The sequence below is a fragment of the Chrysemys picta genome, chromosome 7, assembly GCF_011386835.1.
Source record: "Chrysemys picta bellii isolate R12L10 chromosome 7, ASM1138683v2, whole genome shotgun sequence".
Classification (NCBI taxonomy): Eukaryota; Metazoa; Chordata; order Testudines; family Emydidae; genus Chrysemys; species Chrysemys picta.
This window is the reverse complement of record NC_088797.1, coordinates 40630481-40652239: the sequence shown is the minus strand read 5'-3', so window position 1 is coordinate 40652239 and position 21759 is coordinate 40630481. Positions and strand designations below refer to the sequence as shown.

Genomic DNA, 21759 nt, shown 5'->3' with positions numbered 1-21759 from the left:
AAAAGTTTAGGCTTTCTCCCTCCGTGCCTCCCTGCAAAGAATCAGAACAACAACAAAACCACTTGGCAGCTGGGATGTCTCAGCTGGTGCCAAATCTCAGCTTGCGCCTGTTACCAAGAGTGTCACACCACTACAAAGGCAGCATCCCGCCACTATAAAAACAGCATCCCCACCATCCTGCCATGGTATAAACAGCATCCTGCTACAGTGTAAACATCTCCTCACTTACCAGTACCATTTCAAACACAGCATCCACTACTGCAGGGCAGCTCAGCATTACAACAACCCTCTTCTCTCTCTTTCTTTGAGTGGTAAGTTCAAATAAGTGTTACTGAACTAAACAAGAAACAAACAGGCCTGCTAGGCATCCTTTCCTTTCATCTACTTATGACTTCTTTTATCTTCCTGCTGTCTATCAATATCTTCAAAGCACAAAGAGGCCAGGTGGATACTTGATGTGTCTCCATTGACTTTCGTGGAGTTACAGCAGAGATTAATGTGGTTCATTGTGTCAAAAATTGTTAATAGAGACATTGGTAATGTCAAAATTCAAGGCTTAATGTTTCTTTTTCATCTGTAGGGTGAGTCTTTCCGAGGTCATTCTGATCTCCCTGCATGGGTCCTGCCATGCAGATTGGTGAGGATTATTGCTCCCAAAGTGCCACTTTGGTCACCGCCTCCTCCTCCTCCCATTAGTAGAACCAGTGTTATTCACCTTCAGCTTGGCTCTGGCTTGTGTATTCCATCACAGTGTTCAGCAGAGGGGTATGTTTAAAGGAGTTTAAGTCTAAGGCTACATCTACATTACAGCTGGGATCGACGCTGTGAGATCAATCCACCAGCAGTCGATTTAGCGGGTCTTGTGAAGACCCGCTAAATCGACAGCAGATTGCTTTCCAGTTTACCTCTGTACTCTACCCCCAACGAGAAGAGTAAGGTAAGTTGATGGAAGAGTTTCTCCCATCGAATCCCCATGGTGTAGACCCCGCAGTAACTCAACCTAAGGTACATCGACTCCAGCTACGTTATTCACATAGTTGGAGTTGCATAGCGCAGGTCCACTTACCGCAGTAGTGTTCTTGCAGAGTTTTTGCGCCATCAGTTTCAACGGTGATAGTGAACCGGTGAAAGAAAAGTGCTGGTTTGTGTATCACTCACTTCCACAGGCATCAGAGTATGTTTACATTTGCAGCACTTCCATGTCACTGAGGGCAGCTATCCCACAGTGCAGCTCTCTCCATTTTGACGATAGGTCTTGTGGGAAGAAGGGTGATTGTGGGGCATCCTGGGTCCCTGCACAGCCTCCTCTCCCCAAACACTGATCAGCTCCAGTAGCTCAGCATTGCTCCAGGGGCAGGGAATCATTTGCTCTGTGAAGCAGGCATTGTCACCTGGCCAGGTGACAAGTGAGCACTTGCCAAGAAAACAGAAAGGGGAGTTTCAAAGTTCCCAGGGCTTTACAGGGGAGGGGTGGAGGTCTGTTTATCTGGCATCAGAGCATCAGAGCTGCTGGCCAGAGTGGTCACCTAGGCACTGTGGGATATCCTACGGATGCTAAAAGCTCTGTAAACAGGAAGAACGTGTGTTCACTTGCACATCACCGCAAAAGCCATCACCGGTAAGAGCTATACGCCTCTCATGGAGGTGGTTTTCTTTTTGCGGTGAAACTTCTGAGTTTCTCCCCATACAGGGAGAGACTAAACAGACTAGGACTTTTCAGTTTGGAATGAAGAAAAAAGTAGATATGGCAGAGGCATTAGTGTGGGAAATCCTTACAGTCACTGGATATTATGGAGACAAAAGGTTTCAAATAAGGATTCATAATTAGTGAACATGGAAAACAGGATAAAAATTAAAAGGGCTATCAATGAAGTTTAGAAGTTAGACTAATCATCAGCTGGGGTCAGATACATTACTGCACTATTGGTTTCATTTATGGGGCTTTTACTCTTTCCTCCGAAGTATCCAGCATTGGTTATTGTAAGGACACTCAACCATGTGGGTCTATTGTTGCACGTTGCTAAGCATGAAAGAAATGCAACCCAAATTTCTTTAATAGACAAAACTTAGAATGGGAATGAGTCTTTGTGTCTCATCTGTCAGCTGCAGGCTTCCACTGGCAAAGTGGAGGCTGTTACAGGCCTTTTTTTTTCAGCTCAGTCCATTTGTACATTTGATTATGATTTTGTGACTAAAGATTATAGAAAATTCATAGGTCATTTTATTTTTTTCCTGGAGTCTGATAGCTCAAGCCTTCAAAGGGACCGAAATACCTACTTATTCAGCTTCTAGTTGTGCACTGGAAGGGACCCAAAATGATACCTTTGTTGGTTTTTACTTTGTTTTTGATTCTGCATACTATAACAGCAGTCTGTGCTGCTGCCCAAGGCCTGATGGCTCACCTCAACACGTAACTTTTCATACTCTGATTGGTCAGATTTTTTTTCAATTCCATTGTGTTTACAATTTTTTCTGGTTTCAGAGTAGCAGCCGTGTTAGTCTGTAACCGCAAAAAGAAGAACAGGAGTACTTGTGGCACCTTAGAGACTAACAAATTTATTAGAGCATAAGCTTTCGTGGACTACAGCCCACTTCTAGACTGTCAAGAGTGGGCATTCGGTTTGTCTTCCTGGGTGCTAAAGCTGTGAGACTGTCACCTGACTTTCCCTTGTTGTTCACCCAACATTACATAGGAACATATATACACCTCTACCCCGATATAATGCTGTGCTCGGGAGCCAAAAAATCTTACCGCGTTATAGGTGAAACCGCGTTATATCGAACTTGCTTTGATCTGCCGGAGAGCGCAGCACTGCCCCACCGGAGTGCTGCTTTACCACGTTATAGCCGAATTCGTGTTATATTGGGTCGCATTATATCGGGGTAGAGGTGTATTACCCTGCTGTTAGGAATTGCTCTTTTCTTGGAAGGTGTAAGGGGCCCTGGCATTCTTTATTACTCTGTGGCTGGTATGGCTCCTGCAACAGGGTTGTCATTTTGGGCACTGCTGCTGATTCCTGCAGTAGCTGCCATTACCTGCCACACTAAAAGCTAGGTGCTGAAAGGTGCTGGGCACCCTCAAATCCTGTTGAGTTCAATGGGATTTGTGAGTACTCAGCGTCTCTCAGGATCAGGTGCTAAAGAGATAATAAAGGTGTTGCTCTGGCTGTTGTGCTACTTCGCTGCATTGTGTGATAATGACATGACCAAGGCACTCTGATTCTAGCTTGGCTGGAGGCTATGCTTTACCCTCCTATGTTGGTACTGACTTGAATGCCCTCTCTTGTTGGCCTTCCTGGGCTTCTTTCCTTGTTTCTTCCAGCTGTACTGCATGGTGCTCAGTTATACCTGTTCTTTGTGCTCACATGTCCTCCCACCCTAAAGGGGGTGGTTTCTTTTGGATTAAGTGTGTGTGTGGGGGGGTGTTTTCAGAAACATCATCCAGTGGAACTGTGGTGAAACTAGGTTCGACAGGGACAGGTGAGCAAAGCCCACAGGTAAGTGGGGAACATGGAGACCTGGGAGATGGGCTGGAAACGAGAGGGAGTGCGGGCTATATTGGCAGAGAGAAAGGAGGGTCAGGACAAAACTGGGAGGAAAGATCAAACCAGTATCTTAGATGCCTATATACAAATGCGAGAAGTATGGGGAATAAGCAGGAAGAACTGGAAGTGCTAATAAATAAATACAACTATGACATTGTTGGCATCACTGAAACTTGGTGGGATAATACACATGATTGGAATGTTGGTGTGGATGGGTACAGCTTGCTCAGGAAGGATAGACAGGGGAAAAAGGGAGGAGGTGTTGCCTTATATATTAAAAATGTACACACTTGGACTGAGGTAGAGATGGACATAGGAGACGGAAGTGTTGAGAGTCTCTGGGTTAGGCTAAAAGGGGTAAAAAACAAGGGAGATGTCATGCTAGGAGTCTACTACAGGCCACCTAACCAGGTGGAAGAGGTGGATGAGGCTTTTTTTAAGCAACTAACAAAATCATCCAAAGCCCAAGATTTGGTGGTGATGGGGGACTTCAACTATCCGGATATATGTTGGGAAAATAACACAGCGGGACACAGACTATCCAACAAATTCTTGGACTGCGTTGCAGACAACTTTTTATTTCAGAAGGTTGAAAAAGCTACTAGGGGGAAGCTGTTCTAGACTTGATTTTAACAAATATGGAGGAACTCGTTGAGAATTTGAAAGTAGAAGGCAGCCTGGGTGAAAGTGATCATGAAATCATAGAGTTTGCAATTCTAAGGAAGGGTAGAAGGGAGAACAGCAAAATAGAGACAATGGATTTCAGGAAGGCAGATTTTGGTAAGCTCAGAGAGCTGATAGGTAAGGTCCCATGGGAATCAAGACTGAGGGGAAAAACAACTGAGGAGAGTTGGCAGTTTTTCAAAGGGACACTATTAAGGGCCCAAAAGCAAGCTATTCCGCTGGTTAGGAAAGATAGAAAATGTGGCAAAAGACCACGAGATCTTGCATGATCTAAAAAATAAAAAGGAGTCATATAAAAAATGGAAACTAGGACAGATTACAAAGGATGAATATAGGCAAACAACACAGGAATGCAGGGGCAAGATTAGAAAAGCAAAGGCACAAAATGAGCTCAAACTAGCTACAGGAATAAAGGGAAACAAGAAGACTTTTTATCAATACATTAGAAGCAAGAGGAAGACCAAAGACAGGGTAGGCCCACTGCTTAGTGAAGAGGGAGAAACAGTATCAGGAAACTTGGAAATGGCAGAGATGCTTAATGACTTCTTTGTTTCGGTCTTCACTGAGAAGTCTGAAGGAATGCCTAACGTAGTGAATGCTAATGGGAAGGGGGTAGGTTTAGCAGATAAAATAAAAAAAGAACAAGTTAAAAATCACTTAGAAAAGTTAGATGCCTGCAAGTCACCAGGGCCTGATGAAATGCATCCTAGAATACTCAAGGAGCTAATAGAGGAGGTGTCTGAGCCTCTAGCTATTATCTTTGGAAAATCATGGGAGACGGGAGAGATTCCAGAAGACTGGAAAAGGGCAAATATAGTGCCCATCTATAAAAAGGGAAATAAAAACAACCCAGGAAACTACAGACCAGTTAGTTTAACTTCTGTGTCAGGGAAGATAATGGAGCAAGTAATTAAGGAAATCATCTGCAAACACTTGGAAGGTGGTAAGGTGATAGGGAACAGCCAGCATGGATTTGTGAAGAACAAATCATGTCAAACCAATCTGATAGCTTTCTTTGATAGGATAACGAGCCTTGTGGATAAGGGTGAAGCTGTGGATGTGGTATACCTAGACTTTAGTAAGGCATTTGGTACGGTCTCGCATGATATTCTTATCGATAAACTAGGCAAATACAATTTAGATGGGGCTATTATAAGGTGGGTGCATAACTGGCTGGATAACCGTACTCGGAGAGTTGTTATTAATGGTTCCCAATCCTGCTGGAAAGGCATAACAAGTGGGGTACCGCAGGGGTCTGTTTTGGGACCGGCTCTGTTCAATATCTTCATCAACGACTTAGATATTGGCATAGAAAGTACGCTTATTAAGTTTGCAGATGATACCAAACTGGGAGGGATTGCAACTGCTTTGGAGGACAGGGTCATAATTCAAAATGATCTGGACAAATTGGAGAAATGGTCTGAGTTAAACAGGATGAAGTTTAACAAAGACAAATGCAAAGTGCTCCACTTAGGAAGAAAAAATCAGTTTCACACATACAGAATGGGAAGAGACTGTCTAGGAAGGAGTACGGCAGAAAGGGATCTAGGGGTTATAGTGGACCACAAGCTAAATATGAGTCAACAGTGTGATGCTGTTGCAAAAAAAACAAATGTGATTCTGGGATGTATTAACAGGTGTGTTGTGAGCAAGACATTCTTCCGCTCTACTCTGCTCTGGTTAGGCCTCAGCTGGAGTATTGTGTCCAGTTCTGGGCGCCGCATTTTAAAAAAGATGTGGAGAAATTGGAAAGGGTCCAGAGAAGAGCAACAAGAATGATTAAAGGTCTTGAGAACATGACCTATGAAGGAAGGCTGAAAGAATTGGGTTTGTTTAGTTTGGAAAAGAGAAGACTGAGAGGGGACATGATAGCAGTTTTCAGGTATTTAAAAGGGTGTCATAAGGAGGAGGGAGAAAACTTGTTCACCTTAGTCTCTAAGGATAGAACAAGAAGCAATGGGTTTAAACTGCAGCAAGGGAGGTCTAGGTTGGACATTAGGAAAAAGATCCTAACTGTCAGGGTGGTTAAACACTGAAATAAATTGCCTAGGGAGGTTGTGGAATCTCCATCTCTGGAGATATTTAAGAGTAGGTTAGATAAATGTCTATCAGGGATGGTCTAGACAGTATTTGGTCCTGCTATGCAGGCAGGGGACTGGACTCGATGACCTCTCGAGGTCCCTTCCAGTCCTAGAATCTATGAATCTATGAATTGGATTCAGTGAAAGTTAAATTTTGTCCCAGTCTAATTAAAGCGGTGTTAGTCACTAATCCCGTTAGGTACAGTCTGTTGTGAAGGATGGCATAGAGCAACTTTTATCAAATGTGGCCACTGTGGCTCTTGGGCTGGGGAGGGGGGCAAAGCAGTGGCGCCTCCCTTCCCTGTTGCTCGTGGATGCACCGCCTTGGTGTTTGTTGCTGTGGCCGCCAGCAGGGGTTGGGCCCTGCCCCCCTCTGGAGACACCTGGGGCACAACTGGAGGAGCAGGCAGCCGGGGAGTACGCCACCTTCCCAGGGGCGGTGGTGCTCAGGCTTTGGGCTTCATCCCTGGGGTGGCAGGCTCTGGCCGTGGGGCTTTTGGCTCCAGCACTGGGCTCCTTCCACGTGGCTTCAGGGCCCATCCCCCGTCCGTGGGGATTCAGGCTCCGGCCCCCCACTCCCTCCCCTGACCACCCATCCAGGGCTTAGTTTGTCCCCAGGCTTGCCGGAGCTGAGTAAGTCTGCTGTGAAAAGTGATACTTGTATGTTTGTTAATATTACTTTTTTCAACAGACTTACTAGCTAGCAATAAATTAATATGATTTGGATGTGTCTATGTGCATATTTATTTGTTTTTCCTAAAGCTAATTAAGCATTTTAGGAAAAAAGTGTGAAAGCAGCTACCAGCAAGAGTTGGTGGCCGCACTCTGAGGCCACCAAATAATTTGTCCTGAAAACCCCTGAGGCAGACCACTCCAGAGGCAGCATCAGGAGCCATGTGGAGTATTCTCACACTTCTTATCAAACTGTCTGTACTGGGCTATCTTGATTATCACTTCAAAAGTTTTTTTCTCTTACTTAATTGGTGTCTCAGAGTTGGTAAGACAACTCCCACCTGTTCATGCTCTCTGTATGTGTGTATATATATCTCCTCAATATTTATTCCACTCTGTATGCATCCGAAGAAGTGGGCTGTAGCCCACAAAAGCTTATGCTCTAATAAATTTGTTAGTCTCTAAGGTGCCATAAGTACTCCTGTTCTTTATGTGGGCTTTGCTGGATGGATGTCCCCATTGCATTGAAGGGGAGAATAACTTACTACTCCCATTTAAAAGGTAGAGTGTACTCTCCTTTCCTCCTCCTATGTGACTGGCCATCTCTGGGAGACTGCTCCTAGGGAATGGTTTGGAGATAAGGTCTGACCAATTGCTTCTAAGGATGTGTGTGAGGAATGGTGGGGTGGGCAGCCCCACTTACTACCAGCGGCAGTTAGTTCCCCAAATGCAGAGGCTGAGATTCTGGGCAATACTTACATGGGCCATGCAGAGAGGCCTCTTATGGCCATGCAAGGGCAAGCATGCTCTACCCCTGCACTGTAAGTGAGGGTATACATAAGAGCTGACATGTCCAATTATTCCCTTACATAGGCAATGAATTACAGCATAATTAACCCCCAAGAGAAGAGATAATAGAGATGAAGCAATAGAACATAGTAGCTACAGTAAGCATAGAGATCGAAGATTTCATTTCAGTCACTTCCTCCTGCTTCCTCCACCTTTCCTTAAATAGTTCAATTGTTAATCTAATACAGGCAGCAAGTCTTTCATTATTTCTGAATGTTGACTGTATAAGGAAATTAAAAGATAATCAGATCTCTCTCTGAGGAAAAAAAAACTGGTACGCTGTATGCACATTTTTCTGAAGAACTGCAGGGCAATGCTGACAACATCAGACCAGATTTAGAAAAGGAAACGAACCAATAAAACTCTCTAGAGCACTATTGAAATAACATCCTGCTAACTGCTCCTAGTAGCACAGTAATAGAAAGAATACCAGCCCAAAATTAAGAGTAGGTGTTTTCATGCGATACTAGACATTAGATATGATTTGTATTACAAGACAGAAATTTCACAAGAAAATCATCTTTTAGGAATGTCCCAAGTTGGTCGGATGTAGGAAAACTGAAAGAATTTCTGGTGTGGATGCTCTAAAGCCTCCCCCTTATGTTATTAAAGAAAAACTCGGTACACAAACATGAAACAAAGATACGTCCTGATTTCAAATCCTTCTGTCTGCAGATACATGAATTCCATGTCTAAGAGCCAAATTCTGCTGTCCTCTCAAGCAGAGCTCCCATTGCCTGACAAACTTGGCCCAATGATTGCAGACATTGCATACTGATTATATGAAGTAGTTTACAAGAATAACATGAAAGTGCATTTTTTAGTTTTATCTATAACCAGTGCGTATATGGTGCCCATCACCCCCGTCTCTGGGGGGAAGATTCTACATTCTCTTCCTTGTCAGAACTTTTTAAAATGCTTGTTAAAACTAAAAATGAGTTTTGCAGCTCCCACATATCCATTGTCCCTCCCCAAAGGGCTAATTTGTCCCTGGTGGTTTCAATGGACTGCATAGACTCTGAGAGGGGCTACTGCTCATGGTTCGTTGGCTGTTTCCTAGCAGCTCTGCATGTCTAATGATAGGTCAGCCATGGCATTCTGAGGAGCCAGTTCCCTTCTGTGTAGTATTCCATGTTCATTCCCAGTACTGCATAGGCAATCAGGTCTGGTAATGTAAATCTAATGCCAAGGGCTTACCCACAGGTCTGGTAATGTAAATCTAATGCCAAGGGCTTACCCACTCTTAGCATGTAAGGAAGAAGCTACACTTTTTCATAAGAATAGCCCATAGGGAGAGAAACACCTTAAGGAAAATGTTTTCTAAGTTATCCCAAAAGACGGCTCAACACAAGCCATTGGAAAAGTGATGACTGGCAGGTCCCTGCTGGTCTAGCTTTCTGTAGCCCAGCTTGTTGTAGTTTAGTTACTAACTGAGCAGCTTATAATTATGCCTGAACCTGCCATAGAGTTGCACTCAGCACTCTTATCAACTTTAATGGAAGTACTGCTTTGGAAAACTGGGTCAGGTACTGAGTGGTAAACATCTTCAAGAGTTTTGCCCCCCTGCTGGTATGTACTGCTTCATTTTCTAATATCAGAAGTCCTAGGACCCTGAGAACTGAGAGTTTCATCTCCATAGCACTGAGCCTGAGGAATGCTGTCCTGGAGACATGAGAAGGGCCCCAGACCTGCCCTGTTTGAAACAAAGCCTCCTATTTCAGAAATACTTCCGCCCTGCTCATTGAGCTGATTTTAGTATTTTAATAGCATGGTTTTAAATATGATCTATTAATGGGGATCTGAGTTCTTTTCAAACTCCTGGAATGCCAGTGGCATAGGGGCACCTAAACAAATATTAACAGGGACGAATCAAGGAGTAAACAAGAGAACAGAGAAAATTAAGAAATCTTGCTAACTTCATTACTTTATTATGTGATCGACTTTGGCTGAGATTTTCAAAATGTCAAGGGGATTTGGATAGTTGTTTCCATTAATTTTAGTAGAAATTGGGCATCGGGACCTCTCAGGGGCTTTGAAAAATCCCAAATTTGTCTTCAGCAAATTAACTTCTTAGCGCTTGCTCCATCACCTTTGTAAACTGTTTTCACCTAGCATTTAGGTATATATTCTTCAACTGTATTCTTGTAAATTTTCCAGGGGATGCTAATAAAGAGGAGGTCCCTCAAAGGAAGCAATGCAATGCTGTTATATGAAGCATCTGGAAGATGAAGCACCTCTATATAATATTCATTACAATCAGAAGTAGCCTATCCTCAGGATCAGGTAAGTGCAGGCATTGGACGAGCTTGTGCATTCATCCTTACTTCGATAATGCTGCCAAAACATCATTGTTACGAAGTTTTCCAAGACCAGTTGGCCAGTGTAGTTCAGAATGTAGCTCTAATATAAGCATGACCTTTGCATTATTAAAACATCTCTGCAGCAATGCTTCTGATTGCTATTGTTTCCTATGACAGTGCCTGTTAGTTCTGTATAATCACTCTTTATTATTATATCTTGTGACTCTGCCTCCACTCCTCCAAATGATATTTCCTTACTATGATAATTTTAAGTATTTTAATATTCCCCAGTTTTGTTTGCTGCTTTCCCTCATGACATGTTAACACCACATCCCATAACCCTTTTCTTTCTGCTACTGTCCTTGTGGCTTGCTGTTTTGACATTTTGCTTTGCTTTAAACATTCCTTATCTGCCAACTAATTTACAACCTTGTTTCTAAGCTCTAAGTCACCTGGACATGTAATCACAGGCATCTGACAAGCAGCGCAGACACGATCAACCATGACCACATTTTTTCAAAAAGCATTTGCTGTTTTTTTTTCTCACACACATTTCTGTCCAAATGAGGAAAAAACAGCAATAATAAACAGCTCTAGGTGACCCCTCCAGCACCAGCTTAGTTTCCCAAAGATAGTAGCCCATATGGAGGCAAGTGAAAGGTAGCTAATGTGAATGATGATAAAATAGCAGGTGCATTTCTTTGGTGCTTTGTGGTTGTGGAATTAATATCTTGGCCATTCTTAGCAGGCTTCACTCGCTGAGCCTGCGGGGAATAACTCTTCCACATGAGCTACTCCACAGGGGATCTTGGGTGGTACTAGGGGTGATATACAGTGGTATGTGATCTTCAGCCCTATTCATGCAGTCGAGGAGTATTTCACAACCTTTGGTGACACCAGATGCTTCATGGTCCCACCTCCACAGTTTATCTCCAGCAGTAACAGCAACCTGACATGGGTCCATGCCCAACACAACTCTGAGAATGGCTGCATGTTTCATTATGATGGAAAATAGCTTTTCATGCTTCTTACTATTAAACCTAAAAATCCTATTTTGACACTTCACATTGCCATGACCCACAATCTAAACAGTACACGCTTAGGCACAAGGGAAAATATTTATTTCAGCATCTTGTGCTGACTGGGATTTGGAAACATTTCCAGCTTACCTACATCTCCCAAACACCTTCCTTATTCAAGAGTCTTAAGTGTTTCCAAAGATCATCCTCTACTTTTGGCGGTATGGAAAATTAATGTGTTCCTCATCGAATAAAATTTGGTCAGGTGCTGGCTATAGCTCAGAATGGAGATGTAAATAGTGAAGACAGGGCTGGGTCTGAAATGAATTTCACATGTTGCAAAAATTTTTGATATAATTTTTTTTTCTCATCCTGAATTGGGATAAAAAGTTGAAATTTCAAAAATTTTGCTAATGAAAAACCAAAAATAATTTCAAATCAGTTCAAACAAAATTTTTCATTTTAATAATTTTGAAATGCTCTCTTTTGATTTTGACCTTCCTCCCCCCTTTTTTAACATGATTTTAGTCTAAATTCCAGTTTGAAAATGTTGGAAGGGGATGTTTCAACCATTGTTTGAACCTATTTTCCAATTTTTTTTTAGTTGGACGTTTCATCGCTTGTTTCATGAACAGTTTTATTTTTGATGAATAGGCATTTTTGCTGAATAAATGGTTCGGAGAAAAATTCCCAACCAGCTCTACTGAGGACCATGAGTCCTGGATGTGCACAGGGAAGGAGATCTCACACTGAGCTACTATGGAGGAATGCCAAACCCAAGAATAGTTTTCAAAAGCACTGTTTGGCCTAATGCTGCTCCCATTGAAGATAATGCTAAAACTCCCATCGACATCGACATGAGAAGTGTGTGGTGAGTACTGAGTGCGTTTGAAAATCACCCCCCAAAAGAGAGAGAAAAAATACCATTAATTCTTATAACCTGTGACATAAACTCACCCCTCTCTGAATTAGTTTCTGTTAATATGCAAAAATGAGACAAAGATGGCTGGTTTGAGTTTTTTATTAAATATGATCCTTCATTTTTATCTTATTGGACTAGGAATCTGAGCGGTGTGTGGTAGACATCATCCATTAATCATGCAATATGGCTCCGGAGTCTGTTCATGAAGTGGTAATAAACTCCTGCAGACAGTAAAGAAGTGGAGCAGGTGCTTAGCATTATTTAATCTTGTCAGAGAGCAGTAAAATTTGCCAACTGTTGCTTTTGAGACTGATGAAGAGCAGAATAACTGGGGGGAAGCTACTGGAAAAATGAATCTAGCAAGAGATACAAGAGATTTAGGAACCACACCTAAAATTCTTCTACCTGCAAGACGCCCAGAAGCTAGAACATTACATATAGATTATAAAGTGCCTTGAGATCTATTGGTGATATGCACTGTAGAAAAGCTAGGTATCAATAAATTATTATATACTTTACAATCCACTTTGAGATTCCTTTGCATTCCTGGAGTAAAGATTGCCACACAGTCCTTGCAACTACACTCGCTTCTTTGAAAGAATGAGTGGGTGGGACTTTTGAACTCTGGGGTGGCACTGACAAGGGACAGAGACTTTTGGGTTGTTGGACTTTGGGGTGATTGGACAATGGATATGTACCGTTGGCTTCTGTGCATTCCTGTTTCTCCTTTTAAAAAAAATACAATTAACTATTGTTTGAGATACACATGTGCATATCTGAGGACAGGCTTAGTCCTCAAATATTTGGCTTCCAGGATGAGGATTATAGAATAGGATCACACTGTTCACTTTTAGTTTTGTTTTCATTGTTGTTCAAACAAAGTGGTGGTGTTTGAGAAATGTAGTTCCAAATCCACAAAGGGTGAAAGCAGTTTGGAATCCAAAGCAAATTTCTATGCTAATTTTTTGTTTTATTTTCCTTCATGTAAACAGCTAGTTAATATTATCAGCCCTCTGTTTCAAGCTAGCTCATAACTGTAGGACATTAAGGGCATTTAAAAAAAAAGTATTTCTCTTATGACCGGAAACAAGAGATTATCTTCATATGGGCAGATGCCTTAATGAGCACTATTTTCAAATTATTGATATATAGAATTTCATTTGGATTTCCCAAACACGCACCATTTCTAACAAGCGGCTCTTTTGACTTCTCCAAATAATTTTCAAGACCAGTTTTGAATCTAAACTTTTATAAAGCCATCAGACCACTAATAGGGAATTTTAGAAGCATTGTTTCAAAGCCATATGCTACATAGATCAACTATCTTTTTGCCGCCTTTTCTAAAATACCATGGCCAAGATTTTCACACGTGAATAGTGACTTTGGGTGTCCAACTTGAGATGCTTTAAAGGAGCCTGAATTTCAAAAAGTTGGTGCTCAGCACTTTCTGAAAATCAGGCTCCTTTAAGTTTTCTAAAGTTGGGCACCAAAAATCTTGAGTCACTTTCAAAAGTCTTGGCCTACTGTTATGCATCATACTAAGACAATTTGCATCATAACTAGTACACTATTAATACGGTTCAAATAAGAAGAAGAATGGGTGGGGATTAAGTTGCTGGGTCAGTTATTGGTTAATTAAGAATTATAATCGTGTTTAAAACTTGAATTTACTATATATTCAGTACAGCAAAATAATTGGCATATGTCAGGGATCGGCAACCTTTCAGAAGTGGTGTGCCAAGTCTTCATTTATTCACTCTAATTTAAGGTTTTGCGTGCCAGTAATACATTTTAACGTTTTTAGAAGTCTCTTTCTATAAGTATAATATATAACTAAACTATTGTTGTGTGTAAAGTAAATAAGGTTTTTAAAATGTTTAAGAAGCTTCATTTAAAATTAAATTAAAATGCAGAGCCCCCCAGACTGGTGGCCAGGACTTGGGCAGTGTGAGTGCCACTGAAAATCAGCTTGTGTGCCACCTTCGGCACGTGTGCCATAGGTTGCCTACCCCGGCATATGTTAACATATCTGCCCACTGCCACATTTTTCTTAGTATCGTGTAGTGTCACATGAGTAGTTTAGATGAGGCCAAAATACTCACTGGTGAAAGAATGATCCTCTTTATTCACCCAGCTAGAGAACACAACAATACAGCTGCAGGGACCAGTCCAGTAAAAAGCACAGCCATGATCAAGACCAGTTTAGACAAACATGGGGATGCCTGTGAAAACAATTGTTTGGGGCTCCTAGATTCAGTTAGTGACCTCTCCTCTCCATCTGTCACAAACTCCTGTGCCATGTAAATTTCTGGGGACTGAGCCCTGCAGTGGGTGAGGGAGAGAACACGCAATGCATTCTGAATTGGTGCATGTGTTTGTGGAGACAGTTAAGGAAATAGTGTCTGGAGGATGGGTGAAGAGCTGACTCCTCTTAAACTGATCCTGGTGGCAGGAGATAAGTTAGAATGCAGCTTTTAAACCCAAGCTGACTAGCTGTATGGCTGGTGTTATCCCTTAAGCCAATCAAAAAGTCAGACACTACAATGTGCTGCGTGTTTTCTTTAGACGTGACTGCTGCCATGTGTTGTTGCTCACATGAGACTTGGACACTAGCTTGGAGGTGCTTGTATGGGACATGAACTCTAATAGTGGGGGTACTGATAGTACTTGCATATTCCATTGCATAGGATACAACCAAGGTGTTTAGTGATGTGTTTAGATATATTTTAGGTTCATAAAGGGCAAAAAGGTTGGTAGACCTGGAAGGTGCATTTCTACAGATGGCTAAGCAGAGCGAAGTCAGGAAAGCAAGGAAACGGCAGGTGCTACCACCCCCTAGAGATGTCTACTGTGCAGTTGTGCTGATTGCTTAGCGAATTCAAGTGTGCTCCGGGCCCAGAAAAGGAAGTTTGACTGAGGTATTGCAGCTGCTTTGTGTCTGGCTTTTCTGAGATTTCATACCAATTCTCTGTATACTTGACTTCTTGCTCTGTGTGTGTACATTTTCTGTACCACCAACTTGCTCTTGAGTCAGGATGTCAAAGCAGATGGTTCTTTCTTTTCCAAAATGCTGCAATACTCTGGTGTGCAGCCATTAGTAAATTACAGGGTAAGGATTTCCCGTTGATTCCCCCATTCCTTGTATTAGCAAGTGCATGGGAAACACCATTGGAAGCCGGTGCAATTTAACATCTACTGTAACTTATTTTTTTCTTTTAACATTTGAAATGTTTTTGAATAATTTTTTCTCTGCCTCAGCTGAATAATAAAGACAGTTTTTTTAACACAGAGCAGCATACTGCAGCAAGATCTAGTCATCTACTGTTAACACTCCTCCTTCACCTAGTATCAGCTGAGCTTACAAAATACATATCCTAGTCTGAAGTCCATGTCCACATTAGGTCTTAAGTGAAAATGGGCTTACTCTCATCCCGGTGCCCCTTTTGTACATAAGATGAAACCTCCCTGTTCCTAAAATGGAATGAGAAGTGGAATAACAGGAGTATGACATGTATGACAGAACTATGGGGAGGAGGCTTACATGATATCTACCAACTCTACACCTGCCTCAGGCTCTGATCCTGCAGTGATCTGATCCTCTGATCCTCCTGGGCATGCCAACTGTCCATGAAGACTCTGACTGCTCTCAGGATCAAACATTAAATTTGTGCTATTTGTCCTTTCCTTTAGTGAGCACTAGGGACCTTGAACCTCAGTTAATTAGCTAGACCTGTGGAAAGTCAATGCAAAATGCTACCAAATGTTTTCCGTTCACTCATTCAAACCAATGGTCACGTTTTACACCAACTCTTGCATTCACTTTGCACAAGTGTAAATAATTACGCAAGGGGCAGTACAATAGAGAATCAGGCCCTGTATCTTTAAAAAGACACAGTGCCTGATCTTCAATTATGCAAAGGCCTCTTTACATGGATCTGGCAGTGTGAAGAGATCTGAGACGAATGAAGAATTCAGGCCAAAGAAGACCTATTTACACAGGTGTAAATGAGAATGCAAGACAGTGGAGAATCAGGCCCCAAAAATCAACTTAACATAGAAACATATCTTCAACATTTGAATTCAAGTCATAAATGAAATACATAATATTTACTAGTTCTCAGAGTAAAATCAATGTTCTCTTTAATTACTTAATTGTTTTTCCCCTTTCCCTCCTGCTCTGCCAGACAGAACTAGTTTCAGAACTGCATTTTCAAGTGGTCTTATATTTATTGGATGCTCATGATGAATCAAAAAGCACATCAGTAGAACACCCAGGCTGCTCGTAAAACGAATGCTGTTTTGGTGGGATTGCATCCATGACCCATTTGTGGTTAGCTTTAATTTGCAAAAGAAATTGAGATTGCAAATTCATTACCAGAGGCACTACCATTCCGCTTTGAAAACCTTTAGAACATTTTTTTTAAAAAATCTTTTTTTGAAAAATGTTTTTTTTCCCTGGAAAATTAATCTGAGCGCAGTGAAAATATATTTCCAGATCACTTCATCCTTCATCCAGATCACATTTTCCTTTTTAATAAATTAAATCTCAAATTCAAAGTCATGTTAATAGGACCGATCTCCAAATGCTGTAGGCATTAGCCATGCACTGCAGCTTTTGACAGTGTTTTCTCTTAATCTACTCTTCTTTCTACTGCTGTATCCACATCTCTGCTAGGGACTGCTTGTACAATGATCACACATGTGAATAAGAAGGGCCGAAGAACTGGGTTGTAAACTTACTGAAAACCAAATAGGAACTTCGTTGAAGATAGAGGAATATATCCCAGTCTTCTCACTCATTGCATGATCATGTAATTTGTTGTGGAAACCCCCTTTGCCCTTATTGGTTAATCGCACTCTAGAATCTCAGCTTTCATTAAAACATTATTTTGAAGATAACCTTGAAAATGTAACCAGAGTGTAAGCCAATGCAGTGTTGTTTTCTTGAATCTGCAGACAGCCTGAATTGCTAGCTCTGAGAGATGGGAACAACCATCTTCAACCCAATGTGATGTTATCTATTTCATTGATGGTAAATCATTTTAGCAAAAACATCCAGTTGATGCGCCCAAAGCCCAATACTTCCCTACACGTCTTCCCCCCTGACAACTTTTATGATGCATTTACTAAATGCAATACAAAAATCCATGTGTGATGGGGCACCTGCCCCACACTGGGCTCTAAGGGGTTAATAGAGCCCTAGGGAGGCTGCGCAGAAGGTAGCCAATCGAAGAAGGGCTAAGGGGAGCAGCCAATCAGGGCCCGGCAGGCCCTATAAGAACAGCTGCATGGCAGAGCAGCTTCAGTCACTCCCTGGAGCTCCAGGAGGGAGGAGGACTAGCTTGCCTTGCAGACTGAAGGCAGCTAGCACCCTGGACAGAGCAGTGCTGCAGGCAGAGACCTGGGGAGCTAAAGGCAGCAGGGATCTGCAAGCTGAGGCCCTGAGGCAAGAGCAAAGAGGGTGCTGGGTCCGCAGGGAAGTTGCCCAGGGAAATCTACTGAGGAGTTAGAGGGGGTGCAGTAAGCAGCGGCCTTCTACAGGGTCCCTGGGGACCTGGAGTAGAGGGTGGACCCAGGTCCCCCCCAACTTGCCACTGGAGAAGAGGCTAGACAGTAGACTGCAGTCACCACTGAGAGAAATAGCTGGACAGGGATTGCAGAGGCGTCCCCGGAAGTGGGGGAGCACAGTGTGTGGCATGGTCAAAGTGTTCAGTCACTGAAGAAGACAATGCAGTCCTTGGAGGGACATGTGTCCAGGAGCAGAAGAGGTGATGGGCAGAGCACCACCGGAGGGGGCACACTGGCTACCAAAGCTAATTCCCATATTGGCCACAAGAAGGCGCCAAAGTGGTGAGTGAACCCATTTAGAACATTATATGTTAAACAATGAAAATGTGGAGGCAGTGTGAAAACCATTAGCTTGCTTTTCAAAATAATACTGGGACTATTGTACTGATTGTATTATTAATTTTTCCTATCTCGTTAATTATAAAGCTTAATCCACAGTCTTTGCTTCAGGATTTTGGTCCAGCTTCATGGAGTCCACATGGAATTGCTAATGCTACTGTTTCTAACCACAGGATAATCTTTCCTCCTGCACTAGTTTATCATGTTTGTTTAGGGAGATGTTGACAAAAAAAGGTATTTAAAAATAAATATTGACTGAATTCACAGTAGCTCAGCAAAGCTTGGCTGTACAGTTAAAAGGAACACAATTAGTGTTGTGAATTAAGCTGTATAGAAAGCATTTTCTTATCAGTGCTAGCCTTCTCCCTTTGACTAGCTGGGAATGATAACTTGGTGGAATTATTGTTTTTGAATAATCCCTTTTGATCAGCAGTATCTTGCCACCAGCAAATGTCATGAAGATTGATGGGTGAGATAAGGATGACAGGCAGTGAGTCCTGCCCTTAACTGGAGGTGTTCAAAGACAGTCCCATTTTAACAGGAAGGCCTACCCCCCTCAATGCCATCAGAAGTCCCACCTTAACTGGCAATGATGATGTCACAGGAAATGGTGTTATGCTCTAAAATTTTGCCTTCTGGGGAGTGGCTTAACCCCTTTTGATCCCTGATTGCCAATAGGAAGGCGTGCCTTACCCAAGGAGGGAGTCAATAGGATTTAGTATATGGCCCAAATCCCTTCTTCAGTATCTAATAAGTAGTGTCATTTCTATGACTTCATCATTTCCAGTTAAGGTGGTGATGGGGGGTGGGGGGGGGGAGGAGATTTCCAATGGCACTGACAGGACAGGACTTCTCTCATGTCAATCTTATCTCATCGACCAATCTTTGATATTTTCTAGGGTCAAGATCCTATTTTAGTCTCATTCACATTGTAACTTAATTACATTAATACATCTTAACTGGTGGGCATATTTGTTCAGATTTTTACTTTTGTATTGCCTGTTTCCTATGATCAGTTTATAATACAGATCAGCTTGGTCAGTCATTTCTAAAGACTTGTATTGAGGGAATCTGTCCAATATTGTCGTTGATTTACTAAAACTACATGCATAGTTTTTTTTCATGGTGTGCCGTATTGGAATGCAGTTTCTAATAGTATTGACAACCTTAGATTGAAATAGAGCTAAAAGGCTAAAGGCATGGGCTGCTCTGATAAATCTCAGAATTCATACGTGCAGGTGTGACTAATCTGTTTATTTGTTTCATGTTCCTCTAATGAAAGTCCCTGAACATTTGAATATGAGCTCCTATCTTGCATTAAGAATATTTTCCAACTTAACTCACATATTAGTAACTAACTGACCATTGTTTGGCACCCAGGCATATAAATTGTGTGCATGGAATATACAGATCTGAGATCTTCAAGATTTACTCTCTTGCAGCCTTCTCTTGTGGGATTTTACTCAGAAGGGAGCAATCCAGCCCTGAGTAATGAATATCTTACTTATCGGCAGGACTTCTCATCTTGAAGGATCCCAAAATGGTTTACAACCTACTTCCAATATATATAGGAATCACTTTATCCACTGCAGCAAGGCAGCCAAACCTGGGGGTGAAATGAAACCACTATTCAACAGTATAAAGCAACCCTATGCAGAGGCCACTCAAGGCAATCTGCTGCCCCATGCAAAACTTCACTGTGATACCTCCTCCTCACACTTCCCTCAGTGCCACAGACTGTCTACAGGGCTCTGAACTGCAGAGCACTCTAATGCGTAGCATTCTCAATGCTCCATGTAGATCTTGCTGGTGCAAACTAAAGGGTACCTATTGTGCATTAACACAGTCCTGTGGACTACATCAGTGTGAACTAGGTACTTCTTAGCAGGGCCGGCTCCAGGCACCACCTTAACAAGCAGATGCTTGGGGCGGCCAAGGGAGAAGGGCGGCACTTGTGGCAATTCGGGAGTGGCAGGTCCCTCACTCCCTCTAGGAGCGAAGGACCTGCCGCTGAACTGCCGCCACCAATTGCGGCTTTTTTTGCTTGGGGCGGCAGAAATGCTGGAGCCGGCCCTGCTTCTTAGTTCACACCAGCAGGGACTACATGGAGCAGTTAGCGTGATCTGCAATTCATACCCCCTAGTCCCATTTGCAGAGCCATGTAGACAATAATACATTTTGTAGGTTGAGCATTTTAACAAAATCGCTTCTCCCAGAAGTCTGCCACCTTAGGCAGCTGCTGCTCTAACAGCTGCCTCATGTGCCTATAGCTAGAGAAGCTCCTGACCACACAAGATTTTAGGGCAAGAACTGAAACACAGTCACAGCTTCAGGGAATATATAGGTAGACAGCATGTAATTACCTAAACTGGAATTTGGCCAGAATGCTGGAGCTTAACATTCTTCCTCTGGTGAAAAGAGCAATGGAAAGGAAAACACACTGACCATAATTGGTCAGGTTCTTAGCCGTTGCAGTATGTGAATGATACCTCCCACAGCAGCGTTCCCAAAACACAATGCTGGGTATTGGCTCAGTACTGGCTCAGAAGGAAGCATTCCACACCACCTTTAGACATTTTCCATGTTATGGTGCTAAGGCTGAGAAACAAGCAAGACATGCTCAGCCATGAAATGTAAGCCTTCTGGGTTATTTAAAGAGGGACAATGTCAGAGTATGGATGAGATTTGCAAAGCTCAGCCCCCATTGAAATTAATGGGAATTGGGATTTCAAATCCCTCAGGAGGTTTTGAAAATAGCCTATCAATCCAAAATGTATGTTAGACAGGACATGGGTCTAGCTGGGATCTCCTAGATGGGACCTCTAGTCCATGGGACTACATGGGGTCACCCAGTCCAGTCCCCTGCTATCCACATTTGTAAATTTAGCAAGTTACATCTTAAAACTAGTTAAGTTTGCCCTTGTTACTTCAATTGAGAGATTCTTGCACAGCCTCACTCCTCAGATGGTTAGAAACCTTCTTCTAATTTCCAACCTAAATTTACCCAGTTTACCCCTCTTTGTTCTTGTGCCAATTTATCCTTTAGTTTCCATTGCTCTTCTCCCTCCCTGGCACTTACCCTCTGATGTAATTTACAATGTTTTCAGATAAAAGATATCAGAAAAGCAAATATTAAAAGGCTGTCAGGGTATTAAAGAAAAACAGTGAAAACCATATTATTTGTCTTTGTATGCTCCCTGGCAGCCTTTGCAGCCTCAACATTGCAGCACTGCAGTAGTGCAGGAGAACCTGACAAGGAAACACAAAATGCTAACAAAGAGCAAAAATGGTGCTAACTACACCAAGAGGTTTTGTTTTAATAAGCAAAGGAGTTAAGGAAATTTGATAACACACTTGTTTTTTTTTTTACCCAACATTTGTCTTGAAACTAGAACATGGGAATTTCCAGCCTGAATCAGACCCACAGTTCATCTAGTCCAATATCTCACCTCTGAAAGTGGCCAGTACGAGATGCTTCAGAGAAAGGTGCAAGAACCCTGTAATAGGCAGATGTGACTGTGACAATATACCTCTGTGTTCATGCTGTGCACATTATTGTAATAATCTTTGTACAAAGTATGCCTTGCAAAGTATCATTTGAAAACTCATAATTTGCTGGTCAGTAATCAAGTACGTGTGGCAACATTGAATGTGAGGTTATAAGATTCCCCTGTATGGTGGTGTTAACACATGTTCCAAATCCCACAGTGCTGCCCAAATAAAAGTTGGCATACATAGAACATAAGAACGGCCATACTGTGTCAGATCAATAGTCCGTCT

General features: G+C 42.3%; 1 protein-coding gene and 1 long non-coding RNA gene across 2 annotated transcripts in view; both read left to right on the top strand.

The window, feature by feature from the left end:
• Positions 1-878: 878 nt before the first annotated feature.
• LOC135972620 (uncharacterized) lies at positions 879-12021 on the top strand. The gene is made up of 3 exons (XR_010589101.1): positions 879-937; positions 9989-10114; positions 11755-12021. It is a non-coding gene; the product is annotated as an uncharacterized LOC135972620 (long non-coding RNA).
• Positions 12022-17376: 5355 nt separating this feature from the next.
• The window catches only part of SLC6A1 (solute carrier family 6 member 1), a 130473-nt gene continuing 126090 nt past the window's right edge, over positions 17377-21759 (top strand). Inside the window, exon 1 of the mRNA XM_008165351.4 lies at positions 17377-17922. The gene's annotated coding sequence lies outside the window, so the exon portion shown is untranslated. The remainder of the gene's footprint in view (positions 17923-21759) is intronic.